Source organism: Diospyros lotus, chromosome 5 (assembly GCF_014633365.1).
Source record: "Diospyros lotus cultivar Yz01 chromosome 5, ASM1463336v1, whole genome shotgun sequence".
Lineage (NCBI taxonomy): Eukaryota > Viridiplantae > Streptophyta > Magnoliopsida > Ericales > Ebenaceae > Diospyros > Diospyros lotus.
In genome coordinates, this window is record NC_068342.1 from 31,296,145 (window position 1) to 31,306,041 (window position 9,897).

Sequence of the window (9,897 nt, forward strand, 5' to 3'; positions counted from 1 at the left end):
AAAAAAAAAAAAAAAAATCTGGACTCAACAAAGTCCTCATCCCAACTATTTGGGGATAAGGCTTGATTTAGGCATATATTTTTCGTTACACCAACTTTTACCTCTGCGATTTCCCAGGCAGTGCATGGAGATAGACCTAAATCTTTTGCATGCGAGTGTTCAAATTTCATATGCTACAAGCTATGAGGCACTATCTAAAAGAGTGATGATTTGATGAAGTGTCATGAAGTTTTAGTGTTATCACATTGTGAAACATGCATGTATTGGAAAGCTATAATGTAACTCTTAAGAAATTAAAAGGAAAGAAAAGGTTCAGAATATATACAATTTGCAAATATTTGTGACTGAATTTTAATTGAAATCTTGCTGAATACTGCTTTAGATATTGTATTATTTAAAGTATTTTTGGGCATGAACTTTTGCTTCAAAGAAAAGCTTGGAGTACTCTCAAACTCTTAGATATTTTAAATCTCCAACTTTCTTTGATTCTTCTTTATCTAAAGTTTCCGGGGAACTTCTTAAATTTTAAAATTGAAGCCTCTTTAATTACTTCATTTCTTGACGGATCTTGGAAGCACAAATAAGGCCTTAGATGATCTGCATGGAAAATAATAACAATGCAATTGTGAGATGCTGTTGAACAATATGATTTAACCCTTACACTAACTGATGGGAAAGGGGATGGTTAACTATGTTGAAAAAAATTCTTCTAATTAGATTGCTCAGATCCTACTTGTGTTTTGGCTTCAATGACAGTACCAGGATTCAAGCAAATGCACGATTTAAAAGCGAAACACATGCAAGTATGTAAACTGCTCAAAAGAATGAGTGACCAGGTTTCTACTTTTAATCTCCCTGAAATGTTTTCAAGCGGGTTAGCCGATGCAGTAATAGCAGCTAGTCAGTTTGGGAACGTTGAGTTTGTTGTTGAGATGGTACAGTCTAATCCCGCTTTGCTCTATGTCAATACAAGCGCTGGAGGCATATTTCATGTTGCAGTTGCAAACCGCCAAGAGAAAATATGGAACCTCATTTATCGGTTCGGTGCAGAATGGGATGAATTTGCACGTTTTACGGATCCAGATCTCAACACTTTGTTACATGCAGCTGGCATGCTGGCACCTGCCGAACGATTAAGTAATATTTCTGGTGCAACAATGCAAATGCAAAGGGAAATCCAATGGTACAAGGTATATTTCTTTGCTTCCATCTTGGACCCTCTCTTATTTTTTAAGGTCAAATCCTCTTAGTGATATTCTAATAAGAAGTTGACTTGGCACCCTTTGACAACTTTTCCTAATTGTGGTAGGAGGTAGATATGATATCACCACCTTTGCACAAAGAACTTGCGAACAAGGCAGGCAAAAAGAGGTCGAAGTTTGTTCACTGAACAACACAAGGACTTGGTCAAAGAAGCAGAAAGATGGATGAAAGATACAGCAACTTCTTGTATGGTAGTGACAACTCTCATTGCGACAGTTATGTTTGCTGCAGCATTTACAGTACCGGGAGGTAATGATGATCAAACCGGCAACCCCAAATTCCTACAACGAGACTTCTTCGTGTTATTCGTAGTTTCAGATGCAATATCACTGTTCTCTTCTGCTACTTCAGTTCTGATGTTCTTAAGCATCCTCACATCACGCTATGCTGAAGAAGATTTCTTGAAGTCATTGCCTAAAAGGTTGATAATTGGTCTTGCCACCCTTTTCTTATCCATAGCAACTATGATGATAGCTTTTGGTGCAACACTTGTTATTTTGCTTAGCAACCGATTCAAATGGACCGTCATTCCAGTCTCGCTGCTCGCAAGTGTTCCAGTTACGTTATTTGCATTGTTGCAGTTTCCCCTCTTTCTTGACATGGTTTTATCCACATATGGGCCTAGCATCTTTCATAAGCAAACTGAGTTTTCTTAGTTCAATTCTTGTTCGTCCAAAACCAGCTCAATATTTAGGTCCCTGAATATGTTACTCCGAATACATGAAACTATTGGTTTGATAATTTGTTGTGATTTTCATTGAGAAATCTTAATTAGTCTTAAAGATTATTTCTTATTCCTAATATTGGTTTCCTGTTTAGTGTGTATTTTATTTACTGGTTAATTGTTAATTGTTGTTAGTAAGGAAACCTTAATCTTGATGAACAAAGAGACTAATCTATCAATAAGATGCTGACTTGTTATTCAAGGCGAGCAAATCACTTATGAGAGATCATAAAATTAGAAATTGGATGTAATAGAGACTTGAGTTTAAAAAGAGAATATTGAGATTTGTAGTTATAAACTTTACTACATAGTGATATTTTTCTTTTTCATCATGACAATAGTGATTTTTCTTATTTTTGAGTTTTTCATGTAAAAATTCCTTGTGTTTGAGTATGATTGGATCATCTTATATTTTTTCTCTTCTTATTTTTTCCTTTTAACATTTGCATACTGAAAAATTTGGTGTACATATTAGATATCTTTTAAGGTGAGATTGTAGTGAGCCAAATACAAATAGCACAAGACAAATTGCAGTGACTTAATTTAGAATAAAAAACCAATTTAATTAATTAAGCAATATGCTGATCAAACACAATTATTTAACTGTGATATGATTAATAAACAAAAACTTAAATGAACAAAAAAGAAAACAGTGTGTTGTGAGTTGTAACATTCATTCATGATAATACTAAACAATCACACACACATAGAAGTTTAGAATTTATGGTAGGATAAACCTTCCAAAATGGATGAGAAAAAAACCCACTATGACATTTAATTCAATAGCAGACGCATCAAATTTACAAATACAAAGATCTAGTAGATCTAGAAACTAATCTGCCCAAATCATATAATTAAGCAGTGCTATTATTAGCCTTTATACTAGTCAGGTTGATCTTCACTTAAAAACTTCTTTAATTTAACTGAACTATCTATTGTCTGCTAGTCTTGTTTACTTCAGTTTTGCTCTAAGTAGTTGCTTACTCTCGTCTCGGCGGCGGTGTCGTCCTTAAGACACACGAGTCTCTATGTTGCTCCCTCACCTACAAATACAACACAATACTTGTATTGTATGTTTTCGAGTGGACACGTGAATTAATGTCGCACTTGTATAAAAATAAAACATATATATATATATATCATTTGATTTGGATATATACTCAAAATGAATCAATATCAGATTGAGGAATGATTTGGATACTCACAGATCATCGATCCAAATAAACTTGACAGAGATGAAGGGTTTGGACCTCTCATCTCTCATCCCTTGTATACGTACCAAGGCCAAGGGGTCCAATCCAAGCCTTTGAGGCTTCAGTTAAATTAAAGAAAGGTTACGAAGATATCAGATATATGAAGAAAGTAGAAACTGCAAATTAAACACAGCAAGCTAATGGGCGTTAAGAGATCAATAACATTGATCTTTACATGCACTGCTTATTAGTTAATGAAGCCTCTACATTAATTAATGATCAAATAAAAAATTTTAACTCGCCATCAGTCTTGTAACTTATAAAATCATAATGCTCCTTTCTCAATTTTTTATTATTAGTGTTGTTGCACGGTTACAACAATAAATTTGTAGGATGAAAACGTCGTTTTCAAGCCACCTGAGCCTGCAAAAATAAGAAAACAGTCAGAGGGTGTAGGGAGATCCCCACATAAACACTCCGACGCTTAAGTTAGACACTGAGTATGATGAAAAAAACTATATTGAAATTAATATTAAAGACGTCACCCCTTTCAGGAATGAATGCCTCATTATTTATAGAGAAATATAGAGTGATTTAAAATATAACAAAATTAGGATTCTTGTAGATAATACTTATCTTGATTGATCCCAATCTGATTAGGACTAGGATAGTTGTAGATAACATCTATCTTGGTATTTTAAAACCTATTAGAATTAAGATACATATAACTTGTATCTTTTACAGATAATATTTATTTTTCCATTTTTAGGGATAGAATTTCTTAGGGATGATGCTTATTCAAATATTTCACAATTATTTTAGAATTAGAATTCGCTATGGATAATTATCTATCATTTTTTGGAATATTCAAAAGGATTTTTAAATGTTAGACTTATCGTGTTTGCCCGCTTTATGTGGGACCCCCTCACATATGGAAAATTTATGCTTTTTAGCCCAAAAAGATATTATGGGCTTTTATCAGGCTACTAACGAGACAATGTGCTTATTTTCCTTCATTGTCGAGCTATGTGAGAGACAATGGACTTGTTGTTTTTCCCTCGTTATTGGGCTATGTGCAGGGCAACGGGCCTTTTGTTTTTTTTACCATAATATCGCAGCTCCCCAGTTTCGTCTTCATTAATATCAAAGATGTCCCCTATTTCAGGAATGAATGCCTCCTTATTTACAGAGAATTATGAAGTGATTTAAAATGTAACAAAATTAGGATTCTCGTAGAAAATGCTTATCTTGATTGATCCCAATTTGATTGAGACCAGAATAGTTGTAGATAACATCTATCTTGGTATTTTAAAACCTATTAGAATTAAGATACAAATAACTTGTGTCTTTTATAGATAATATTTATCTTGCCCTTTTTAGGGATAGAATTTCTTAGGGATAATGCTTATTCAAATATTTCATAATCATTTTAGAATTATAATTCGCTATGGTTAATTATCTATAATTTTCTTGAAATATTCAAAAGGATTTTTAAATGTTAGATTTATCGTGTTTGTGCACTTTATGTGAGACCCCTTCTCCCCCCCACATGAGAAATTTATGCCTTTTAGCCCAATAAGATATTATGGGCTTTTGGACTTTTACCTATGACACAACAATTACAAATGTCCAACAAACATAAAGTCGACTTTTACCCCTAAACAAATGTACTTGGTATTGTCCCATGAGGCTGGACTAGTTTTAGCACTTCATTGTTAGATAAAGATCTTCTATTCTATTCGTGAAAGATAAAAATATCATTTATATGTATAAACACACCTTCATTTACATTAATCCAAATTAAATCCTATCCTTTGCATCTGAAGACCCTATAAATGAAATCCATTTCCAATTTAATTTCATGGAGTTACGTTATATATCTTAACGATTTCTATATTTGTTATACATTAAAGTTTGATGTTGATGGTGAAGCATGTAACGACATCGTTTTACTAAGGAAGCGGGCAAGAGGGTCAGCTGCAACCACTGCCATGTTGTAGTGGAGGGTAGCTTGGCAACTGCCCGACTGTCCTCTTGATTATGCCAAACGTCTGTTGATTATTCCCTTTCCTTCACGCGTGTAATCTGGACCGTCGATGCTGCCTTCATCTGGTACAATCCTAGCCATCCTTTTGCATCCTGCGATCCTTATTTAATGAACTGTGCATCGGGATATGTGAGATACATTAAGAGAGATTGAGAGAGAGAGAGAGAGAAGAAACGAGGGTTTGAGGGTTTTCTCATTTTGTGGTTATTTTACACTCTTCGTCTCCTTCATGTTATTCTCTCTAGTTCAATAGGTTAAGCCTCTGATATTTCTTTTATATGGTTTTACGGTGATTTCGTTAGTGAACTAGTTTGTGTAAATAGAATGGTTGTAAGGTTTGTATGTTGTGAGTCTTGTAAACCCTATTTTTACTCTGATAGTGCAGTGAGCTCTCCTTTGCCGGAGCTCAACATGGATGTAGCCTTTTTTGGGTGAACCACAATAAATCACTCTGTATTATTTACTTTCGATTAGTTTTTTTTTTTTTTTGTGTTTGTTGGTTGTATGTTTTCGATTGTGTCTTTGTTGTTGGGTCTAAAGGCTTACAGTGATATCAAGTGTGTGTGTGCAATTTTCTCTCTGTTTGCACAACAAGTGGTATTAGAGCCATTTCTTTGATACACACGATTTAGGTCTTGTGGTCCTTTCAAAGTCGGTGTGATCAAATTGAGGGTTATTCTTCGCGCTGTTCGTACTGTCTGAATCCCTAGGGTTTTTTGAAGAGTCATGGTCAATGCGTGTTTTTTGTGTGTCTTTGTCGGTGTCTAGGGTTTTCTTAGGATACCTTCATGCAAGGCGAAGATGACAACAACCCGATTTGAAACTAGAACATTTGATAGGAAGGGAGATTTTGGTAGTTGGAAAAAGAAGATGAGAGTTTTACTTTTTCATCATAAAGTGCTTATTGCACTAGAGCCAGATGATTGAAAATGGTTCGATGAGCAAACAACTAGGACCAATGAGATAAGGGAGGAGGCATTCAACTTGATATTCCTCCATTTGGGGGATATTGTGATCAGAAAGGTAGACGGTATGACTAACCCTCTTGATCTATGGAATAGACTTGACTTTCTTTATGCTGTTGTTTCAGCTCCTAATTTAGTTTATTTGAAATGTATGCCATTCAATTTTAAAATGAATGCATCGAAATCTATGGATGACAATATAAATGAATTTACTAAACTTACATTGTTGTTAAGGGGTACTGATCAAGCCCTAGGTGATACGAGTGAGGCAATGATACTGTTAGACCGTCCAGGCCTGATCTCGGCCCTCTCCTTAGGCACAATCTGATCTCCCTTTTGGACCCAGCCTTGGCCCAGCGCCACCCTGCCACGGCATCATTGCAAACCCACTGGATATTCGCGCGGCCGTGTCAGATCCCATCCTCATTAATGGCAGAGCCCATCCACATTAATGAGGGTTCCGTCACCACCATGCTACCATCTGGGAACCTCCACCGACGTCGGATAGCCAGTCCCATCACCTACAAGGACACGTCTCAAGCATGCAGGAGGACATCTCCTCTTCCTATATCAACCAGCTCTCTTCAGAGCTAATGTATGTTCTTATCTCTGACCCATTGATACACTGCCTCATTTTACTCTCTTACTCACTCGATTGTCGGAGTGCTTGCAAGTGCCAGCCGCCCCCTAGATGGATCCGTCGCAAGAGCCCACATCTCGCCTCCGATCGTCCCCCTTTGGTGAGGAAGGAACATCTGGCACCCACCGTGGGGCTCGGTAAAACTTACCTACCCCATAAGCTTACAAAAAGCCTTTCAACTTCAAAATTATTCCTCAAATCAGTTTTAGTAGTGTCTTGGTCCCATTTTTATTGTCTCGTATAACTAATCGAAACAAGCTGTTAGTTCCATCGATTTGAGATTATTTGCAGCCTTATATATAATCAGTTCTCCTTCATAATTAACCATTATATGTAGGAGGTGCGGATGATTCTACCATTTTCATACAATAATAATCTTGGTAACAATAATGGAGAAACTCCTTAGACTTTGTTCTCAAAATCTCATTATGTATTAGTCAAAAGAAGGAGAAAGATGGATGAGAGGCACATCAATGTTATGTACAATTGTGGCCACTCTCGTTGTCACTGTTGTTGGTTTTCCACGCAACCTGAATCTCGGCCAAACCACAAGATCAAGCATAAATCGAGAAAGAAAAAGAACACAAGAACACAAAGTTTTACGTATTCGGATCAAAAGATCCTACTCACGGCAAAAGCTCCGCCTCTAGTCAATTCACTACGAATGGTTTCGATTACATCAGCTTACAATAAAGAAATCAAGATCAATACACAAGTACAACGGTATTGAATACAAACTGAAAACAAATACACTTTTAAGAATAAGAGAGAATCTGTTCAACCTGATCTCGCGATCAAGGCAAGTATTTGTGTTCTTATCAGTTTCAATCCCTCATGCCTCAGGCGATTTTCAACAGAGATTAAGCAATACCAACACTTACCAATAGATCTTACCAACAAATTAAAATCGATCAAACAAGAGAAGGATTCAAGAGAATGGGTGTCTCACTTCATGTGTCGAACATAGGGTTTTAGAAGTGAAGAATGAGAGGAATAGCAGATCTGAGGATTTCGGGTAGAAAGTGCCCTTATATAGCAGCAAACAATCGCGCTAGGCTGAGGCAAACACGCATGGGCCACACGAATATGGGTTTGGCTCATGTAACATATCTCGGCCCAATGGCTATTGGCCCACAAAAATAATTAGCAGATCACATTTAAATGTTAGCTAAATGAAAACCCAAAAATACATATATGATAAATGCAAACAAAATGTACATAACAATTATATGAAAATACATTTTGAATCATAAATCTTAACACCTGTTATGTTTGCGGCAGTCTTCACGTTGCTAGGTGGTGGCACTGATGATACTTGGCGAACCCCATTTTCCAAAAACGACGTTAACTCCTTTTTGGTTTTCATTATGATGGTAATTACCTTTAGTGCCACTCTTGTTATTGTGCTTGGTGAACGTATAAGATGGACTGCTACTCCGGTCTCTATGCTTTGCCACTGTACCAGTAGTAACCTGTTTTTGCTCTATTGCAATTTCCCCTATTTATTGACAAGGTCTCATCTACCCATGGATATGCATGCATGGCATCTTCAACCGGAAAACAAAATTCTTGTTTTAAACAACCCCGCAATAGGCAATAATTAAATTTTTTGGTAGATAACTTGCATGAATAGATTGTAATTGTATTCTTATGTCATCTACATTCTTATTAATGACTTGATTTAATTGCTATTTGCATATTTGTAATTATGCAGATGCTTAAAGCAGAAAATAAAGGATGCTAATTACTTTTTCTCAAAAGTATTTATTTTCTTGGTTTTTCCATCTGGATAAAACATGTCTTCCATTGAAATTAAACATAGATACATTGTTTGGAATCAAGCATTCCTGACCCAAAATATCAAATTTTTTGTCTTAAGTTATGTTGCTGCTACTTTGGGATGAAATTAAGCCAATTATATATGATGCAGTCTTTTCTGGAAAATGGTGAAATCAATGTCAGCTGGGTGAAGACTTGGTGGAGGTGAAATTACCAAGATTAATTATGTCCGTGTGGTTAATATCCAAGCCAAAGGCCAATAATTAATGTCACTGTGCCTAAAATCCAAGCCAAACCTTCTTTATGTTTGCAACCTAGGACAAATATCTTAAGTACTCAAGAAGAGAAGTGGTGCATGAAAGTACAACAGTGGCACATTCAATAACCTATGGAGGTTATGCTTATGCAAAGAAAGAAAACTTGTCTTCAGGTGATATAATAGAATTTGATGGAAAGGCTGAACACGGGCAAGTCTTTTGCTTTGATACGATAGAAATCAAAATAAGTATGGATAGAAAAAAAAATTATTCAAATTTCTTTGACCTCTACCAACATAGCTAAATGTTCATACTGGAGATAAGTCTGTATATCCCAAACCATTAATTCAAATCAATAGTCTCATCCCAATTATTTAACTGTAAGAAAGAAAATATTTTAAGCTTGGGTGGTGGAAGAGTTATTGTAAATCGCAGAAACAGTAAACTTTGTTTATTCCACAATACACACTGAAATACAAGAAATACAACTGGATGAGCTGCTGACTCAATCAGTGGGGATCAACTCATCAGCAACTCACTCCAATACAGTACAGTTTCAAAACACATATCTATATCAACATTCAACACAAGCATTAATTAATACTAATATAAATCGTAGCACAACTTAGCCTGGAACCTAATATATCCAAGTTCGGGCATCAACCATAGCATAAAATGCATAACTCAAATTTATTCACTAACGAGGTGAAATTTTTTTTCTCATAGGTTGAGTTAATTGTAACCTCCACGACCAGTAGTGTTGTACTCTCTGAGAAGTCTTTGTCCTGCGAAAGTAGAAATGATATATTGTCAGGCGTATTCTCTAATGTATAACCTCTCACTCAAATTTGTGACAATTTCCATGGCTAGTTAGTTCATTGAACTCTTTTCAATCCCTTCAACTTTCTCTTCTCTTATTAGATATTGCAGAAGTTGCTCAAACACAATCCAAGACACGAGTCCGAGTTTTATATACCAGTACGCATCTTTTGCAACATGCCTTATTTATAGTGTGGATAAAAATTGTTG

At 35.8% G+C, this 9,897-nt stretch overlaps 1 pseudogene; it reads left to right on the forward strand.

Annotated features, from left to right (window-relative positions):
• The window catches only part of LOC127802743 (ankyrin repeat-containing protein NPR4-like), a 24,356-nt pseudogene extending 22,313 nt beyond the window's left edge, over window positions 1-2,043 (forward strand).
• Window positions 2,044-9,897: the final 7,854 nt, after the last annotated feature.